Below are 23,196 nucleotides of genomic sequence, written 5' to 3' on the forward strand. Positions count from 1 at the left end.
GTATTCCCACTTTTTTCGAGTATTTGTCGAATGGTAAATATTTGGTCGATAGTTGATCGATTTCGTCTAAATCCGCACTGATAATTTCCAATAATTTTATCTGCGTATGGGGTCAGCCTTGCTAACAGAATATTTGAAAGGATTTTATAGGATGTTGATAGAAGAGAAATGCCTCGATAATTATTACAGTTTTGTCGCCTTTCTAGTAAATTGGAACAATGATTGATTCTTTCCACTCTTGTGGCAATTCTTCCTTGTTCCATGTAAGGAGAATGAGTTTGTGTATCTTGTTCCACAATTTTTCGCCCCCAGCTAAAATTAACTCAGCCGGAATTTCATCTACACCCGGAGATTTGTGTTCATAACACTATCGTTTCGAATTCTATATCCTCCGATACCTAAAAATAAGAGTAGTTTACTGAAGGATGAAAATTTAAAATCATTAAATTATCTCAAAAACGGCTGTAAAGATTTTGTTTGTATTTTCACAAATATAGTATGAATCATTGCTCTGAAAAAATACGTAAGGTGTAATTTACTGTATGGGATGCATTTTTTTTTTAACAATTTTCTCAATCACATTTTATAAATAAATGTATCATTAATAACCTGACAATATCACACAACTCGTTCGTCCTGTAAACATTCAGAAGAGGTAGTTTAGCCTACTCTTCGATGATTTTCCCATTAACGCCTGACCCAATTTTGTTCATATTTCATAAATAAATGTTACATAAATAACCTAACGATATGGTATAATTCCATCATCCTAAAAAGCTAGAAGTGGTATATTACTTTTCGGAGCAAGTTTTACCCTACGATTTTGTCGATAATTACTCTGGCAATTTTGTTCGTATTTCATAAATAGCATAACTCGTTTGTCCTGAAAAGATATACAAGGGATATTTTATTCTTGGGGATGACTTTTTTAACGATTTTCTCAGAAAGTACTCAAACGCTTTTGCTCATAGTTCACATACAATTATCTGCTTAATAATTCTAATGTATGGCTTAAGTTATTTCTAACAGAAATATGACGAATGGGTACTTTACTTTTGGACGTAAGTTGCTTCGAACAAAGTTTTCTAAAACACATTATTTTATTCGCATTTCCCAAATAAATGTTTCAGTAATAGCTGCAGCCTAACACGAGTCAGTTTAAGAAATTCGAGCGAGAAAATTCAGTGCGTTTCATCCGTACCCATTCTTAAATATATTTTTAAATGTTACACCCAATCACAATTTTCCTAAGAAAATTGAAACTTCTTTTTAAATGTGCCTTGCTGTGGCCAAATGGTTCAAGTGCATTGGTTCTGGATTTGATTCCCGGTGAGAGCTAGTGTATTTTTATCCAAAGTTAAGGAATAGGTGCAAAGAGAAAAGTGTTTAAACAAGTCTAACCAAGCTAATGAATAATACAAAGAAATAATACAATATTACGAAATTATAGAAGAAACGTTGTTAATATTAGATATTTGCGTGTAAAAGTCCAACCCATGACTGTCAACTCCAAAGGTAAGAAAGTGAAACATCCAATACCAGGTTAATCAGTGGTCTCTAGTTAAAGCTATCCTACTAGGAAGTGATTGAGATACCAAAAAATATTGTAATCGCTGGGAGACATGTTAGGAGAATACATTGGGTGAGAGAGTTTAATACTGGAACTCATGAATAGTCTCTGCACCTTCGTTTAGTATTGAAGTGCGTAGGTCTGTATAGGTTTGCATTGAAATGAGCATTAATGCACAACATCTGTTGAACATTACGGGGAGCTTGCGGACAGGTTTGCAGTACATTTTACGGGGTTCGATATTGTAACGATCCTAGCAAACTCCTCAGCCTTTCCGCACTGTACTCTATAAGTTAAATTCGTGCTTAATTAAAACTATGTGTTTAAATTTAACACTGTTAACCGTTAATACCTGTGCACAACGGGCAACAATCCGCCAGTAATTCTTTATTTTTGCCCTTTGTTTTAGCGCCATAAATGTCTTTGTTCATAAATTTCTTTGTCTATGGTTTTGCATATACGTAGCGTGGACATTAAATTTTGACTTCTCCGCCATATGCATCTAATTACAAACACACCTATAGAACGAACACAACAAACTTGGAATATATAGTTTATGTATGGAAAATCATACACGAGGCGCTGCACGGGAGAGCAGTGTGCATACATATGGCAGTCAACTTCCTAAGAAATTTATAATAATAATAATAATAATAATAATAATAATAAAAACAGAAAACGAAACAGTTATTTACATAATGTATTTATTTAAGCATGGAAGTGCAATAGACTTAAGTTATTTCTCTCTCTCTCTCTCTCTTTGAAGGCAACAACCTTTAGGGTGCCAAGACGTAGAAAAGGACTTGTGGCACTCATGACTATAGAGTGGTGTGTGTTTGGCACATCGGGTTCCTTCGTTGTTAGCCCCAGCTTTCTAGACCGGATGCAGTTATTCCCGGTAGAAAATACAAGAAAATATACCTTTCTATTACTATTAAAGTAAATAATTACACTCATTCCCTCAACGTGATACTTGTTTAACTGTATACAGACAGCTGATCCATGGGAGAATCGTTGATAATAATAAATAAAATAAACTCGACAAATATTCTTGTAATTTGCTGGACACGCCAGTGTGCCTGTTATCCGGTTGTGGCACACTGGAATATAGGGTATGGCTTTCTAATTTTTCCCCAACTATTTTAACTGCTTCAATTGAAATTAATCTATAATAATAAGAGTGAATTTAGTCTTCTTACCCTTCGATTTAGAAATAAGGTCCGCTAGAATTGTATATTTAAAAAATAATAATACTGTACTCAGAATTTTATAGAGTAGTTTGTTTTATTCGAAATGACATACTTCCTGCAACTGTTTGGGTTGGAATTATTTGAGATCAAATCTTTAAGTTTTACGACCCATGGTTATACCGACTAGGCTAAAGGACACGGTGATGATGAGAAATGAATGAAATGGTGGAATGAAGAAAGTGGGAGAAAACAGGAGAACCCCGAGAAAACCCATGCACATGGTGTTTGTCTACCACAAAATTCACTTGGTGCGAGCTGGGGTCGAACCAAGGATCCCATGCACCAAAGGTGAACGCTTTATCACTAAGCCACCGCGACCCCTCTGAAATTATTTATAGGAGAGAGTGACTACTTTATGAAAACTTGATATCGAACACATTTGTTTAAAAATACCAGCTTTTTGTGAAATATTGCTTAATATTCAGGAAAACCTAAGTCAATAAAATAATAATAATAATAATAATAATAATAATAATAATAATAATAATAATAATAATAATAATAATAATAATAATAATAATAATCTTAAATTAAAAACTCTCTGGACCTAGTGCATTGGCACAATTCCACGAATTAAAAAGAGTTTGTTTACTTCTCATGTAAGTGTAGAAGGACTTAATCCCTGTTGCTTTCAATATACGAAGAAAGTGTCCAACTGTCAAATGATAAGCCCTATGCAACATAATGTAATACAGAGTCATCATTTCAGGTTGTCTAAAGAACACTTTCGTTTTAGCAAGAAAGGAAGAAAATAGAAAATACTCAGTTTTAACCTAGTAGAAAGTTTGCAGATTTAAGAGAAAATGTACAGAGTTGTTGGATATTAAATGTAGTTCGGATTAATGGAGCAAGACACCGTAGTTCATTGTATGAAATATACTGGGAGTGACCAAGCCATTGCCTATGGAAATATCGAAAAAGATACGTTAATGGTGTTAGTTGCCAACTGTTGTAGAAATGAAAAATTTAAGGAAATCTCCAAACCTCTAAAATCACAGATCCAAATTGACTAACTGCTAAGTAAAACTGCTAAATCTGACTAAAGCAAAAAAAAAAAAGTCTTAATGACCTGTGTTACAGTTTCAGACACATCATTCTCATATCAAAACTACGATAGAAGTAAATTATGAATACAGGTGAATTTGCAGTTCTGGAATACCAACAAATGATTTTGCTAGATGTAAATTTTGGGAAAACATTTTTATAAGGTTTTAGATTTATTTATTGGTTTGTTTGTTTATTAGCTTCTCCATGCCGTAAACGTCGCCAACACCTAGTCGCCCACTTGCTGGTAAATGGCGATCGTCAATATAGCGACGCGTCGAAGGATTGCCGCTAGTGTGCCACTAGTGGCAGGGATTCGTCGAGTCGAAGCAGATATCTAGAATCGGGGATATTGAAGTTACCACCACGTAATAGCGAGGACTTCATTTTGATCCCCGCTCCTTTGATTTGTCACGGAGAATCGCAAAGGGACCAACACGAACTATCCCAGTCATGTGCATGCGGTTATTATTATATATTACTTTTCCCTGACGAATTGTTATTATAAGGACAATACTTGAGCTCCGGGGGTCAAGAGTAACTCCTGCCTTTACATCATAAAGTGAAAAATCTTGAGATGGGTGCGTATAATTGTATGAATTTAGTTGGCAACTGTCGCCGATCACTAGCAAGTGAATATGGGAGAACTATGAAAAAAGTAAATAGACGCTTGCCATTTTGTTATAAAATTACATGACGAGTGCATTTGATCTGATTCCAAACAGTTATCGTCAAATATACACGGTTAATGGAGCACTCTGATTAGAAATATTAAAAATACTTCAACGATTTATCACTCTACAAGCTGTGTCTTCACAATCGCCTCCGTGGCGAATTCGGAAGAACACGCACCTAATAACCCTAAGGTTGGTGGTTCACGCCCAGCTCAGGGCATTTTGTTTTTACTTTTTTTAAAAATGTTTGTAGACTCACCTTAATGCAAAGGCGATTTAACGTATTTTAGGGGAACAATTTTGTGGTTCGTTGGCGTTCCGTCGCTTCTCTGCCAGTGGTGGTATAGTTTTCAAAGCGGAAGTGGGACCAAGTTTTGGCTGCGGGACCACCAATTTTTGGGGACATGTCGCTAGTTGCCTATCGGTAGTCCACCGACGCTTACGGCATGGGGTTGTCCCCTCACAAGTGAGGCAGATTGTAATCGACCAAGAGTGTTTGGGAAAAATGGGAAACATCTTCCGACTTCGACTTCTGAATAATCCGTTTAGGATCAAGTCGAATCAAGGCTGAGTCACGGGAAGGTAGAACAAGTGAGGCAATCGTTCCAAGCACTACGCTCGAGAGCTTCCGTCTCATTTAAGACTTAGACTCTTCAGGAAAAGTAACAAGTTTATTACTTGTAATTCATTCTTTGAGTCAAAGTATTTTACAATAAACCATCGTTTTGTAAGATATTTTTACGATTGTATACTATTAATTTCGAAAATTGTACACATAATATAATTTCCCATCATGGATTTGAAAAAATCAAAGTTCGAACAAAGAAAGATCTTCGATCCACATGTCTCTTTCATTATTGATCCTTAATTTATTTTAGTCCTAGGCAAAGCGAATCGACGGGATGGCTCTAAGTGAAAACATTCATTTAGATGGTTAAGTAATCTGGAAATTCCTGCTGTTATTTCACGAAACACAACAAATCTTGAGAAACAAAAACAATTTTGCTTACCAGGGGAAGGGAATAAATCATCTGCTTACGTTTGCTTAACTAGGAAGAAGGCAAGGGCGCCGATCCTAGGGGGCCGGGCCCCCCAAAGTTCATGTAGGCCCCCTTTGTATTTATGAATATACAATATTCGGCATAATTTGAATGCAATTTGCCTTAAAATCCTAATATATATCGTCTGCATTTGAATGCCCTCCCAGAAAAAAAAAATACAGAGAAATCGGCGCCCTTGGAAGAAGGTCTAGTGAAAGGAATAAAAATGTGATAACGTAATGCTTGAACAACTCTATCTAATGGAGAAAAGTAAATTAGTATTCAACACTTCTTTCAATTTTAAGCATTTCAAAGATTCTCGTAATTTAGTAGCGTCCCGGATTTGCATTTTTAAAGTACGGGTACTCTATCTATACCTTAACGTTTCAGACCACGCACTTAAGCCGCTTTGCCACAAGAGGCACATAGGAGTTTTTCTTTCGATTTCCTTAGGAATATTGAGAATGGTATGACTTTTAAAACTATGTTTAAAAAAAGAATACATATCGACACAATAAGATGATAATCTAATACCTAGGAAATATATTGAATTGTTTTCAATTTGTTCTCACGCTACCAAAACAGTATTTATTTTTTTTTATTCCAGCCTTTTAATATAAGCATTTCACACTATTGTCTGTTCTAGGTCAATACAATTCTAGTTCATGTATATGCTAGCTTCGGAAATACAGTAGAATTTCGCTTATCCGACATAAACAGGCAGGCAGAACGCTGGATAATATGGATGTGTTAAGAAAAGACCTGTTAAAAGTAAAACTTATGATATAATCTTACATATTACACATCTAATAATAATGTTTTATAACAAATAACTGCACTGCACTGAATCAGGGACGTATCCAGCGTCAGGGCCTGAGGGCTGTCCCCTTCCGAAACTCAAGCACTTTTTAATAAACATGCTTTTACCCTTTTGAGATTCTTTTATATCAGTTTACTAATAGTCAGTGTCCAAACTTTGGGCAATGTGCTGTTGTCTTGTTATAATTCTAAGAACATACATTAATGCCATTATACCATTTGGAATTAAATAGGATTAACATTTTGTTTCCGTTCTGTTTTTAACTTTAATATATTAGAACGATACACTCAATGTCGTCTTGCTATTTTTGTTATGTGATATACGTAGCAGACAGTTTTCTTTAGTTACATTTCTCTCGAAAATATGTTTCATTTTGTTTGTGCTATAATGCAGTTTCCAAAGTAAACTGGTTTATAAATGAAAAGTAGGAAAAAGTTTAAGAGAAATACAGAACTGTTACATTATTATTATTATTATTATTATTATTATTATTATTATTATTATTATTATTATTATTATTGATATTGATATTGATATTGATATTTTTAAAACATTAGAATTACGTGCTTACGAGGATTCGTGTTGGGCCCCCTCCGAATAGAAAACCTGGATACGTGTCTGCACTGAATGATAGATGTATGAGTCAACGTGTAGACGGGCGCGCTAGGCGATATACTCCAGAGCATGAAAAATAGATTAAGACCACAACTTGCAGTTCTTCTTGCCGATTGGTGCTTTCTGCAATGATATATCGGATCATATGGTATGTGTAACAAAGGATGGTCGGATAAGCGAGACCATTGTGTATTGGTGTTTCACGCACCTAAACCTGTAAAATGTTTGTATAAACGATTATCTTTCACTCCCTAGCTAAATTTGTGGGTATGATCACACACCTTGCCTCATAAAGTATAGTCTTATAAAGAAAAAACATATTTTTTTTAGCTAAAAGCTAAAGGAAAGTCAACTTCAGTAATTTAGTTTTTTTTTTTTTTAATAATGGCAAACTAGTCCATTTCATCACGATAAATCACGTTTGATATTAAGATGTCTTTTTCTGTCCGTATATATCATTTACATTTTGTTGGAGACAAAATTGTTATTTTCCCAAGAAAACAGGGTGAGAGAAGCTATACAACAACATGAACTGAAAACAATAGCTATTACCAATAATACTGTAATCCTGGATATCAATAAGTTGTCCTTAGTATATTGCTTCGGTTCTTATTAACATGAAAATTATAATGTTTTGTAAAAAAAAAAAAAAAAAAAAAGATTGGGATAGGATGGGATTCGATGTGGTGTCAAAGTAATAAAATAACTACGAGTCCGCCACTCTATCCACCTAACCACAGAGGCTACGTTGTGTTTGTTCTTTTTTCTTAAGAAATAATCTTCATAACCATGGTGCGTATCGCTTCGAACCTTAACATAAGAGTTTTTCTGTTTCATTCTATATTTTCGTACGACATCTTAGTTACAGAAGCTAATTTATATTTGGCAGGCAATCTACACACTAGGTTTTAACCAATAAATGCAACATCTTAGTTCAGTATCCAGTTCCTTGATCCATCTCCTCGACTTCCCTACTGAATTCCCTCCGCAATCGTGCTGTACTACTGAAAAAATCCCTAGAAATCATCGTTGCCAGTATACACAAAACCGAGCATAATTTTGTTTTTTGTTTATATTTTTATTATTTTATTATATTTTTTGGAAATATCTCCTTAGATGCATTGCTCTCTATTATCTCCACATACTAATAACTCAATTTTACCCATAAACGTAAGGAAAAAGGAATAAATACGGAAAATCGTGAGTTACAGTATACGCGCAATTTTTTTTGCGCATGGGAGTACACTCGTGTCTAAAATTATTCTCGCATGTCTATAAATATGTTGTTGTAGGAATATAATTTGATAACGAATTCGCCAGGTATTTCTTATAATGTTAGTATCTGTATAATCGGCAAATACATGTATGTGGCAAATTTTACGTCAAAAGAGCAGTAAATAAGAACAATAAAAGGAAAATAAAACTTTTTTGTCCATTTAGCAACATTTTGTTCTACTCTCCTAATTCTTTTCCTATGAAATTTACCACAAATATGCATTTCCCGATTATACACATAAGTATCAGTCAGTATTGGCGTGGGTCAATGAAAACTTGACTCACGACCCACTGCCTACTGTGACCGTCTCTGACCCACCACTCACCATGACCCACTCTGACCTACTATGACTCACCACCCATCGTGACCCACTCTGACCCACCACCCACCATGAACCACTCTCTTCCATTGTGACCTACTCTGACTCACCAAAATTCATGGTTATCAACTCTGAACACGATCCACGGCCTCTTCTGTACTGACTAAAGAGTTTACACTTGTAATAAAACAAGACTCTGAAATTGTCACTAATCGGAGTTTGAATTTCTAGTCAATTGCTCAAGCACCACTCTGTTACAATATCTTCAAGTGTCAAGAATAGTGTTGTAAATAGAAAAAAACCGTTCGTTTTTTTTTTCAGAAATGTACTTTTTTTTAAAAAAAAAACATTGCCTCTCGTTTTTTTTCTAAATTTCGTTTTTTTTTTCAAATAGTCATTTGCAATGCATCTTACGTCTATTTAAATATGAAATATTTTTTGTAGGTGTAATCACCGTAAAATGCAACATAAATTAAACGCTAGACACTGATACGCTACAAATATTTTACAATTTACATGAATACCATACCTATTAACAATTCGGATTTCAGCAGTTTTAATCAATATCAACTAAGAAATAAAAGTAGAAATGAAATTTTGTTTTTTCTTGAAAGCAGGCCTTTAATATGTACGAAAATAATGTCACGAACAGTGTAAAATTCAAACAACTTGTCTAAAGGTAAAATCTAATACTTATTTGCCTAATAGTATTTTTCTAAATATCATATATAAATAATTTGTCGACTAGATATATATGATATGCAAAGCCGGCTCTACCATATCTGTAACACATGCATTTGCATAGAGCGGCAAGTTTGGAGGGTCCGGCAAAATCTGTTATAAGTAGAAACCGGATGTTTAGGGATTAAAAACTTGGAAAATGGGCAGGCAAATAGGCACTTAAAATTCAAAAAAAAAAAAAGCAGTAAAATAGGCACTAAAATGTAACTCGAAATAATGAAGATGAATACTCAATACAATTTAAAAAATAGATTCGTCATAAATAGTGTTCAAAGAATATAGCAACATACCTGTTTGTTCATGTCTTCTTTCATTCTATATGTAAAAAACGAAGCTAGAGAGAGAGAGAGAGAGAGAGCGATTGTAATGTACCATGTGCTTGTGTTATTTACAGTATATAAATTATATGTATTTCCCAATTAAGTCTTATTTCAAAAAAAATGCATAGAATATGCAACATTAGGCACTAAAGCAATTATTTAGGCAGTGAGGGCCGAAATAGGCAAAATAAGCAAAATGAAGTTGGCTTAAATCGAAACTATAATTCCCGATATAAAATTTAAAATGTTATTTTTGATCATATCTTTAGCATTAAAGAACATTAAAGAACATTTTGCCTAACATCCGGTCTCTAGTTATAAGTATATTATTTAAATTAAATATTTCTTGTTGGAAACAGACTTCATGATGATGATAGTTACACTTACTAAGTTGACCTATTTGAATACTACCTTCATTTGTTTAGGTTGCATTAGTTTAAGGTCACATGGACAATGTTAAAGCAAATAGTCGAATCAATCCGAGCACAATTGCTTGATTGTCTTCAAATGCAAAAATCCAATTCTCGAATAGTAGCGAATATCTGTTCCACTTAGTAAGTTATCACAGTTTTGATATGACAACTAGTCTTGTTTTTGTCAGAAACAAGTTCCTTATCATTGAAGATAGAAACAAGCCTTTTAAAAAATGTTAACAGATGTAGAAAAAAAATCAAGAAATAAAGATAAAAGAGCTAGTTGCACTGAAATTGCAAACTGATACATTGAGATTGAAGCTGGATATTGAATTCTATAAAAAGGATTACCATCTTTCCTCTTCAGGTGTGTTTGCTTTATCTTTCACTAACATAATAGATTTATATTTAAAAGAAAAAAACAGACAAAACGGGATTGCATTTTTAGTAAGTATTTAAGTCTTTCTGAGTGCAACTGCACTTACCCTCCCCTTCATTGTTCATGCTGAAGTAGCATACTGAAAATGATGACTTTTAAGATTTCTTTTCTGGAGAAAGGGGGAGGCGGCAAATTATGCCAAGCACGGGGCGACAAATTGCCTAGGGCCGACCGTGTGTATGATGATGAAAGTTGGTAGTTGATAATAATGGCACTTCTTGTATATGTATATACAAGACATGAATGTATGATGACACAATTTGAAGTAATGCAGGGTGTTTCAAAATAATATTAGGGTTTTGAAACTTTGTAGTATCTATTACAATTAACTTACAATTATAAATATTATATCAAATGAAAGAACAACTCAAACAGTTTTGTACGCACGCATGTACATACATTGTTTCTTCTGTCTGCCGTTAGAAGGAGCAAGTAGCAAAGATGGAGACTAGAGAGCAGAAAGCTTTTTGTGTTTTAATAAAGATTGAATCTGTACAGTGCAACCGTCTGTGTGAAGAATATTAAGGTGACGCTTGCAACTACGTCCTTATCGTTTGTAGTTGCTACAGGTCTAAAGCCTACAGACTGCGGTTTACGTGCCAATTTCGCAAGTGAAATATTGCTGCATAACAATAAAGATTTTCTGGATCGTGTCGTCTTCAGTGATAAATCGATATTTCACCTAGGAGCTAATGTGAACACTCATAATGTTTGCATCTGGCCGTCAGCAAATCCTCAGGAGATGGTACAGTTGAAACGAGACTCCCCTAAATTGAATGTGTTTTGTGCCATATGGCGGAAAGTTTATGGGCCTTTCTCGCCTATCGACTAGATGTGTACCTGTGACGAATGAATCTCACATCGAACACTTGTAGCAAAGACTGTTTGAGGTGCTCTTTTACTAGATGCATTGCTTATAATTGTACGTAAAATGTAATAAGTACTACGAAGACTTAAAACCCCGATATTCCTTTTGAAACACCCTGCATTTCTCACCAACAGTGTTAGAACTAAGATGTAAAAGGAGAGAAAATTTTCCTTATAAATTTATTGTTTACAACAACGATATTATTATTAGTCGAGATTATAACTACAACAACAACACTGTTTAGTAATGTAATCAAATGTACACCAGGTAGCCAAAGTGGCACACACGGGTGTGTCATGTTTTTAATCCGCTCCTGTGTGGACACTATTTAAGATATCGGGATATTATTCTTGCCAAATATGGTTGGACCATAGTTTATTATATTAATTTATTTTTCTTCTAGTGTCGAATTTCCTTCTCAAATTTCACGCCAGTCAAAAATTCGAGAATTTTCTAATTTCAAATTTCCTTTACTTCTTTTTTCCCTGTAGCTTCCTTCGTTGTAGAAAGACCTCTTTAATTCTTGCCAGATAGATACCTCGGATGGATACCTAACTGTTGACATCAATTGGACGGGCCTGCGCGTAGTGTTGCCAATTAGGGAAATTAAAACTTACCTAAATTTGGAAAAAAATTCGAGATTTTGTTTATAAATCTGTACCTATACGTCCGAGTGCAAGTCAACTTACGCCAATCGAACATTTGTCCTTACTTAACAAATGCAAGTACAAATCTTTACAATGGGTAATTAGGGGGCGCACGAAAAATTCGTATTTAGGTTCTAACCCTTGATTTTTCTAGTTTTTCCCTTTTATGTTTACCATAATATATTTTTGGTAATTAGAAGCTTTGTTCCTTAAATATCGCCCTAATACTTGTAGGATATATTAGTGGTGTACCAATGTTTAATTTAAGATAGTTTGCATCTGTCTGGTAGCAGTGTTGCCAGATACAGATAATTTTAATTCCAGATTTTAGAGGGAAACTTTGGGAAAATTATCTGTTTTGTCTCTAGTATTTCCCTCTTGTTGGCTACATCGAAACAAACGTACCAGTATCTGGAAGTCTCGTCTTTGCCCTACACAACGCACTATAGAAATTTTAGTAGGATAATTAGGGGAAGTACAGTTGAGGTTTACACCAGACCTTGTTCTCTAATTGGAACGATAACTGATTTTTTTAGGTAGAATAAGATTTTTTATTGACATGCTTACTTTATTATATATCGTCACAATACTTGTAGGATATATTACAGGGATACCAAAGCTTATTTTAAGATAATTTGTGTGTGTCTGATAGCAGTGTTACAAGCTACAGAAAATTTTAATTCCAGACTTTGGGGGCAAATTTTGAAAAAAAAATCCCTTTTTTGTTTCTATTATTTCCCTCTTGTTGGCTACACTCGAACAAACGTACCAGTGTCTAAAAGCTTCGTACTTAATCTACACAGCGCACCATAAAAAGTTTCACTAGAATAATTAGGAGAAGTACAGTTGAGGTTTATAATAAACCATTTTCTGGAAATGGTAAGAAAATGGCGAATTTCTGAGATAGAAAGAGATATTTTTTAAAATTTCATGCTTACTTTGTTAGATATCGCCATGATACTTGTAGGATATGTTTTTGGAGTACCAAGGTTTATTCTGATAGTTTTCGTCTGTCTGATAGCAGTGTTTCTAGCCAAAACAATTAATTCCCGATTTTAGGTGAGAAATTCGGAAAATTTCTCCTTTCCCCTTTATTATTACCCTCTTGCTGGCTACATTGAATCAAATGTATCACTACCTGAAAGCTTCCTCTTTGGCCAACAGAACGCACCATAAAAAGTTTCAATAGGATAATTAGAGAAGCTGTAGCAACGGGATATCTGTTGATTTTTGCTTCTGAGGCGTAAAAAGTGTCAAAATTTCATGTGTATGATGACAGAGAATTTTTTCTTTCCCTCTTTGAATTGAAGCCAGCAACTTCAGGATTTCACTAGACCTTGTCAACACACCAAAGAATTTTTTTTTTAAGTGACTTGAACCCATATAGCAGCAGTGGTGCTAGATACAAAAAAATGAAATTCGGTTAGGGATTTTTTTGTAAATTTTCACTCCTACATTTCCCTCAATAATTTCCCACCCGTTGGCAAGACTGCAATGTAACTTACACCAAAAATAGCCACATCCATTTTCTAAAAAACAAGGCCTTAACTATATCAATCGAATGAATGGTTTTTGAGCAATAAGTCACTAACTGAAAATGTAGGAAAACGCCAAAAATGACCTGGGTCCGGAAGGAATAATCACACAATTTTGCTCGTATAGGTACAAAGAAACAAACGATTTTTAAGTTACGAGGGCTCTGACTCAAGTTCTGTTGATTATTTCAATAATCTGCAACATAAATCAATAAATAATAGTTGCCAGAAAAAAACAGACATTTGAAAAAAAAAACATGAAAAAGAACGATGTTTTTTATTGAAGAAAAACTTCACAGATAAAAAACGTTTTTTTAAAACAACACTAGTCAAGAACACTTCTATATTCTTTCAAGTGTTAATTTCTCAACGCATTCCAAAATAAACTTTTATTCACAGGAGAACACCCCTGTACAATATGGAAAAGGTTATGGTTTCTCATCTCTCAGTATTTTTCTCACAAAAGACTTGAAAAATCAGTTTTTCATAGTGTATAAAGGTGCTCGAGTACCCTCTGTGAGAGCATCTCCATAAAGTATGCTCATAATTGTAATTTGTGTAATCACTAAAACACCACGTTAAATTTAAGTTACAAATATTCATAATTTCAATTATGATTAATATTTATTCAAAGTAGTTTACCTAAAGCAAAGAAGAGACTTATTAAAAATTAGGTACAAAGCTGAATAACACAAATAAGCCATTACTAATACAAGCATACATTTTCTATAACTCGTAATTTTCTACCTTAAAACAAATCTGAAATCGGGTTTATTTCCTGTTCGTAACTTTTTCGTGGTAAATCATCCGCAGCGGAATGATGTCCATTCTTCAGCCAAGAAATAAGGCCGGCTATACACTATAAGATAGATCCTAGGAAATCTCTTACGATTTATCCTAGAGTCAAAATCTCAACGTGTATGGCAACAGATCCCATGTCAATTCCTGTGTTCTGAACGATCCTATGAGATTTCGCTTGTTTAGAGCACGCTCTATTTCGGAAAGAAAATTCGTAAGATTTCGACTTAAGCGACATCAGGTGAGAGAAAGTGAAAGCAAAACAAATGAAAACACAAATGATGAGGTATCTTCTGATCGTGCAGGTTTACTTTAGATTTACCACTCGAAATAATTGTTGAAAAATTATAATTTGTCACTATTTCCTAAATGATTTGCGTTGACCGACATGAAAATATCTTACATAGCATAGATAAAATCCCTGAAGGGAACCAACAAAAGCAATTGTTGATAAACTACAATTCTTTTACGATTTGCGTACAAATACGGGGTCAAGATATATATATATAGTATAAAAACTATAGTGCAAAAAACGCAAACCAAGTTGTGCTAGGTTGTTTCTAGAAAGTACGAATGCTATTTAACCGAGCCAGAGCAGGGTTAAGGCTGGTTCCGAGCGTCAGTGAGGGGGTGCGAGCGAAGGAAGCAGGCGCGTCAGTTGATGTAGTGAAAACGAGTGGGTTTTGGCAATGATAAGAGTTTGAATAGAACTTGTCATGGTATCGTGGTAGTAGCGCTCCACTCTTAAACATAAATTATAGCTTCTGTAAACTATGCAGAAATACACCGGTGGTGGAAAATAGTATCACCGGTCAACTTTCATATGCACTCACTTACGTAAAAGTTTCGCAGAAGGGGTCCAGAAGTAAGCAGAACATACAAAATTTACAGGAGAAATGGAAGATGCAAGTACTTAGACCTAACACAACCTAACTAAATCTAACCTAATGAAGTTAACTAGCTTAAACTAACCTAATATTAATAGAAGTAAGCGAAATTCTATCACTTTTTGAAAATTGTGTTGGACCCATATACTAATATAATCTAACGCAACATAACCGTAACTAACCTGAACCAACCTAAACTAAACTAATGTGAATATAAACTACCGAAATTGTAGCATTTCTTAGAAAAAATAGCTGGACCCTTTCTGTTAAACATTGTCTCACCTTTTTTTAACCGTCGTTAAAACATTTATAATGATTTTACACTAGTAACCCTACAGTTGTAAACATAAAATACAGGTGTATTACTTTGTATTTAATTATGTTGCTTCCAAAAAATTTGTTCCTTATAAATATGTCTTTTCATGCAAAGTATTAAATTTTACTTGGAAATCTTCTAAAATATTGTGCGCCAAAAGTATACCAGCACCCTTCTGACTTATGCTTTTTTTTTTAGAGGTATCCAATTTAACAATATAGCGCCTGATATTAATATCAGTGGGATATGCAGTGTGGTTAGCATAGTAATTCTTCAACTTTATACTTTTATTAAATAGAACTATTTCACAATGTTGATATACGTCATTCGGTCAGACAGGAAAAATCTTCACGTGTATGGCACACAAGGGTAAGATTTCCTACAAGATATGTCATAACATTTTTCCGAAGATAAATCCTAAGATATTACCTAGGATTGATCTCGTAATGTATAGCGCGCCTAACTAGCTCGTCTACTTTGAGCTCGTCTAGCGGTGAGCTATTAACATTGATGAACAACAAGTTAGACAATGTTTGAGCACATGGTCTATTTCTAAAATCAGTCATCTGTAAATTCATAAGGGGAAATCCTCGTTCGCACTCTGCCGTGGAAATTGATAATACTTTTATCCGATTTCTGCAACTCCTCATTGACAATCTGCTTGTTAGACTTGAGTCTGATAACGAATTTTCTCGGTCAGTTTTGGAATACTCAGCAAGAAGTATCATCTCTTTATCACCATACAACATCTTTTCCATATCGACCATGTCAGTTGGCAATGTCGACTCATGGAAAACAGAAACTTCATCTACCACACTTTCGATAGGGAATCTTGTGCATAAATTATCAATTAAAGCCTGATAAACTGATGATTTCTTATTTGTTTATAAATTTAATTTTTGTAATTACACATGAAGGTTTGATGCCATACCTACCTCCCTGAAGGAGGAGCGTCATTTCAGATTTTGCTTGGGGGGGAGCAAAACCCCTTGATATAAGTAAAATTTCGCGTAATTCACTGATTTACTACTATTTTATTGATAAAATCTATAGAAATCTCAAAGTCAGGGTGGCAATTGCCCCTCCCTGCCCCCCGTAAATGACGCCCCTGCCCTTAAGTTTCCTCCCCCCTCTAGAAAGCGAAAGGGAACGAGGTTTCTGGAAAGTATTCAGAGGTGAATGGGAATTTTCCACCTTCTTCCCCTTGAATTACCACGCTGCTGTTTGCCATGGGCGAAATTACGATGAATTTCAATTAAATTATCATAGTATAATTATTTCCTTGATGAATTATCGATACTTTTCAGTGCAAAAAAGGATGAAATTTGGAAGTACCAAATCAAGGTAAGTAGACCAACGTAAAGGAAAAAAAGTGTAAAATTATCCATATAATTATGCGTACAATCCAAACTTAAAATTTCCGTGTGATTAATCTTGCAGTACAAATTTTATGTCTATTTTTCTCACAACTTTATGGGTTGATTGCCCTGTGCTGTAAGCGCTCCATATAATAAGCATAAGTTTCAGCTATTATTATAGTAGAAAGGAATGGATATATGAAGCAAAGCACTGTTTTTTTTTTCTGACTTTTTTCTTTACTAATATCGATCGTTTTCGATCATCTTTACAAACTAACTCACTACCAATTATCCATATATAGAAAGTGCCCCTCTCCATAAAGGACAATTTTAAAAAATGCTGGGACACATTCTGTTTATTTTCAATAGAGTTAATACACTGAATTTCAGCTCCGTAAGTTTAACGGCTTGCGAGACACTTTTTTTTTTCGCAAAAATTCGGACCCTCACTACCTCCTTAGGATATTATGTATTATAATGAAAGCAATATAACATCTCAGTTTGGATTAAGGCCTAACTATATACCAAAAGTAATTTCATTTGACTTTGCAATTTGACTGTCATTATCAGGCACACATAGTTACATTGATTTTTATATAATAATTTATATATTACAATGATTCAAAAATGTATTTTTCCAGTATTTAGCTCCTCTAAAAACACACAGCTCTCGAAAGCCAAGTAGTAGTATAAACCGTATTGCTATTATTACAATTACAAATATCAATATCCAAAAGTGCCCGAAGTTCTTTTTTCACTTGGTTAGATATACTCACATCAGGTTAGTAAACAAACAAATGGAAGGCAAATGAAGGTATTGAAAGTAAAACAAAGACGAAATTACTACTCTTCAGAAGATACTGTCTACAATGCAGTGAGCAGAGTGGGTCGGTAGACCAGACTGAGTCGGTGGGTCGCAGTGGGCCATGATGGGTGGTGGGTCCCAGTGCGTCACGGTGGGTGGTGCGTCACATGCTGTTGACCCTCTCAGAAAACTTGACCCACTGACCCACTCCACCTCTGGTATCAGTATTAAAAGTACCCTGCAAAATAATTATCAAATTATATTCTTACAAGAAGACATTTATAGATATGCGACAATCATTTTGGACATGAGTGTACATTGCCCCTACAGAAGATATAAAAGACAGTTTTTACGAAGAAGTGGAACGGATATTTAACAAACTCCCGCGATACCATATGAAAATTCTATTAGTGATTTCAATGCGAAGGTAGGAAGAGAGGATATTTTCAAACTAATTATAGGGAACGAAAGTCTGCATAAGGAAGGTAATGACAATGGTGTTAGCCTCGTGAACTTTGCAACATCCAAAAACCTAATCGTGAAGAGTACAAAATTCCCACATCGCGACGTTCATAAATACACTTGGACCTCACCAGACGGAAACACACATAATCAAATTGATCACGTGTTAGTAGATAGAAGAAGGCAGTTTAGCATAATTGATGTCCTGTCGCTGAGAGGGGCTGATTGTGACACTGATCACTACCTGGTAGCAGCGATAGTAAGAGAGAGATTATCGTTCAATAAAGAAAATATTCAATGTCCGAAAACGGAGAGATTTAATTTAAAGAAATTAGATGAGACCCAGGTAAAAGAGGATTACCAGATCGAAGTTTCGAATAGATTCTCGGCTTTAGGAGATTCGGAGTGCACTAGTGTTGAGGATACTTGGATTGAAATAAGAGATAACTTTAAAATTTCAGCAAAAGAAAAATTGGAACACGCGGAAATACGTAGGAACAAACCATGCTTCGACCTGGAATGCATTAAACTAGCAGAGAAGAGAAAACAGGCAAAATTACGTTGGCTACAAAATCCGAATGAAATAACTACACGAAATTTCGTAGACATCAGGCGGGAAACTTCCAAAAGTTTTAGAACAAAGAACGCGATTTTTTGAAAGCTAAAATTAAGGAACTTCAAGATAATAGTAAAAATAAAAAAAAATCGGGACATGTATAAGGGGATCAACGAATTTCAGAAAGGCGATCAACAACGTGATTATATATTAAACAAAGCTGACGGAACAGTTCTCACTGATACGGATAGCATCTTAAATAGATGAAAAGATTTCTTTGACGATTTGCTAAACACGCAGCTAAAATCCAATGTGCGTGGACGGAGCCTAACCGAAAAGAAATAGAAACCGCTATAAAGAAATTACAGAAACAGAAATCTTCGGGAGCTCCTCCGTGGCTAAGTGGTTAGCATAAGCGCCTTTGGCGCGGGAGACCCGGGTTCGATTCCCGGCGGGAGCTCATGTGGTTCGGATTCCACGTTAATCAGTAGGTCCACGTCTCATATAGCCTCGCTGCTGAACGGGACGATAAACTAAAAATCAACAGAAATCTCCGGATGTAGACGAAATTCCGGCTGAGTTAATTTTAGCTGGAGGCGAAAAATTGTGGAACCAGATACACAAACTCATTCTCATTGGATCAAGGAAGAACTGACACAAGAGTGGAAAGAATCAATAATTGTTCCAATTCACAAGAAAGGCGACAAAACTGACTGTAATAACTATCGAGGCATTTCTCTTCTGTCAACGTCCTATAAAATCCTCTCAAACATTCTATTAGCAAGATTGAACGAAATCGATCAACTATCGGCCAAATATTTACGATTCGACAAATACTCGAAAATAGGGGGGAATACAATACCCAGGTATAATCAACTATTTATTGATTTTAGAATGACTTACGACTCGGTTGGGAGCAAACATTATACAATGTTCTTACAGAATTTGGAATACCGAGAAAGATAACTAGATTAATTAAGATCTGTATAAATGAATCCCAAAGTAAAGTCCGGGTAGGAAAGTTTTTGTCCTCGAGCTTTCACGTCGAAAATGACCTGAAACAAGGAGATGCGTTGTCACCATTACTATTCAACTTTTTTTCTGGAATATGCTATAAGGAAAATCAAAGATAGCAATCAGGCTCTAGAGTTGAACGGATACTTTCAAATATCTAGGATCAATATTAACAGACGAAAATCATATTCACGAAGAAATTAAATGTCGACTAAAAGCAGGGAATTCGTGTTATTATTCAGTTTAAAATCTCTTGTCGTTGCGAATTATGTCGAGGAATTTGAAGCTTAAAACATATAAAACGATAATCAAGTCTGTTGTTCTATGTGATTGCGAAATATGGTCGCTTACTCTGAAAGAAGAACATAGACTGAAAGTATTTGAGAACAAGATCCTGAGATTAATGTTCGGACCCAAGATGAACGGGAATGGGGAATGGTGGAAACTTCACAACGAGGAACTCCATAATTTATACGGTTTACCCAACATAGTTAGGGTCATCGAGTCTAGGAGGCTTAGGAGGGCAATTGATGAAGCTAGGTTGGAAGAAAGTAGAAACGCTTTCAAATTCTTGACTGGAAGATCAACCTTAAAACGACCATTAGGAAGAGCTAGGCGCAGATGGGAGGACAATATTAAGATGGATCTCGGAGAGATAGGAATACAAAGTAGAAACTAGTAGGGATGGATGAGATCCTCGTCAACAATAGAACTGATAGTCTGACGAATTTCTTGTCAGGTGTAGTCAGACAGGTCATTAGGAAGGTAAAGATTTATTATCCGACCGTTAGCTGGTCTGATTGGTTCTTTGAAGGTTGACCGTTAGGATGGATGGAGTAGTTCCTAGAGAGGTTGTTAAAATATGCATAGCATACTTTTGGGAAAAATCAAAATGACATATTTTTTATTTAATTGGATCGTATTATTTTAATTCGATCGTATGCTAAAACTTGCCCCGTAAAACATCTATGCTGTGATCATATTAATTATTTTTTTAATTGGATTGTATCTTTTTAATATTTCGTAATAGTTTTCATGGATCGCTTCGATATGAAATTGATTAGAACAGCTATGCTGTGATCAAATGAATTTTCACAGATGTTTTCTTAACTATGTATTTTCTCGGAATTACTGGTTGAACAATCTCTGATTGTGATCAAATTAAAGATGGGAGGGAATAAACTTTATTCATGCGGGAAATCTTTATTTGCACGGTCGTGAAGACCTCGTTTTTACAGAGTACGCACACAGAGCATGGTATTCGGACGTCTTTCGCTGGTGAACTGAAGAGAGGAACTGAACATTTCTCGCACTTTTTGGAAACCGATTGGGTGGGATTGAAAGATGGCGTTGTCGGGTAATGACCTTACAGGTACGTATTAAAACATGAAGACAAATACAAAAAAGACCGACGCTGCGTCGGGTAGACATCATAGAATGCCAACAGAGTAATAAAAACAAGTTTGGTGCTATGGTAGGTGAACATAAGACATTGTCGGCGGAGAATAAAAAATAAGATTAAGATTATGGTAGATGAACATCACACAATGCCGACAGAGTAATAAAAACAAGTTTGTTTCCGCGGTGGGTGGACACAAGACATTGTCAGAGGAGAATAGAAAAGAAGTTTGGTATCACGAATGGTGGAACTTGACGCGACACTGAACACGAATACGAAAGAACTGATGATTCTGTTAAAACATGACGCGACACTGAACACGAATACGAAAGAACTGATGATTCTGTTAAAACATGACGCGACACTGAACGTGAATAGAAAAGAACATTTGCATTATGACGGATGATCCTGTTGAAACATAAGGTGGCACTGAACGTAAATACAAAATAAGATTGTCACATTGATGGATGAGTGTGATGTGATACCGAATGCAAATACAAAGAAACTTTGGGAGCATGAGAGGTATTGATAATAGAATATTAGTTGTAATCATTTTATTTTACGTAGATGATATGTGATTGCTTGGTAGATGTTGTGTTTACACAAATAACAACAATGATGGAATGTTGTTGTAATAGAAGATGTAAATTACCATATGAATATCATATTTTCTTTTAAAAACATGTAAACTATTTATTTGCACACGGACCATGTAAATCTTTTCTTTGTATGTAGATGACAAGTGATTGATTAGTACGCGATATGAATAACATTATTGAAGGAATACCGCTGTAAGATGTGAATGTCCGTAGCACAACGTAAATAACAGTAATGATCTTGAATTAAAAGAATGTTTTGATCAGGTGAGTGATATATGAGAACATAAATGAAATGTAAGTACATGATTTCTTCGCCCCTATACCTATGAAAATTGTATAGAAAATTGGGAAAGTACATGTGAAAATATTTTAATTGTTGTAGAGGGAGTGTTTGAAAAAGTTGTTTTAAAGTACCACGTGATATGACATCATAGGTAGCTTTCCTTATATATGGGGTATGAAGAGAAGACTCGCATAGTATCATCACGGAGTCGTTTGACAGTCAGGTACAACGAGAAATTGAGCTCTGCAAGGAAGTAGACTTGGATACACCGTTTGAATTTGTTGAATCCCCCATATTACACGAAGGTAAACTGTATTAGCCCTTCATTTAGAAACATACATTGTATTTCCGTTACTATTGACACATTGTAGAATTTATTATCTCTTATATCCAGAGTAAAATTTACCTATGAAAAGCATATGATTTCTTAAAAGGAAGACTTGCAAAGCTCTTGCAAGCAAGACCAAGACTGGGTGTGCACTACCAAGACCAATTCCAAGACCAAGTTTTTCAGTGCAAGACCAAGACCAAGACTAGATGTGCAAGACCTAGACCAAGACCACCCCGGTCTTGGTCTTGGTCTTGCATTTGCTCATCACTAATGCCAAGGCACGTCGCCGTTGTTATCCGTGCCATAGGTCGACATACTGACAACTAGGTAGGTAGTCATAACGGTCTGGCTTATGGGTGCGTATATTTTTACTCGTATATTTTGTCTCGACTCGAATTTCGAGACGTCTCGACTCGAAATCGAGTCGAGTCGAGACGAAATATTTGACAACGTTTTCTCGAGACGAGTCGAGACAGGCTCAAATCTCGACTTGTGCGAATTCCTAAGTGTAATGCGTGTTTAAAATACCTTAGTGTCAAATATTAGGGCATCATATGACACATTTCGAATAGTAGAAACAAAATTACCAAGAATTAAAAATTTGACTTTCTTCAACATCAGCCAATGCGCAAGCCCTCCGTCTGCAAATTTTGGATCTTTAAACAGGACTGGGAAATATGTTTCCTTCGTAACTATTCAAGAATTTACAATACAATTTCATACATTAGTTATGAAAGAACAGAAGTGTATTTCAAGGTAGATCTCATACGCATACGTGCAGCAGAGATCAGTCCAAGGGACACAAAACTTCCTGAAA

Source organism: Thermobia domestica, chromosome 1 (genome assembly GCF_964235325.1).
Source record: "Thermobia domestica chromosome 1, izTheDome1.hap1.1, whole genome shotgun sequence".
NCBI classification, from domain to species: Eukaryota; Metazoa; Arthropoda; class Insecta; order Zygentoma; family Lepismatidae; genus Thermobia; species Thermobia domestica.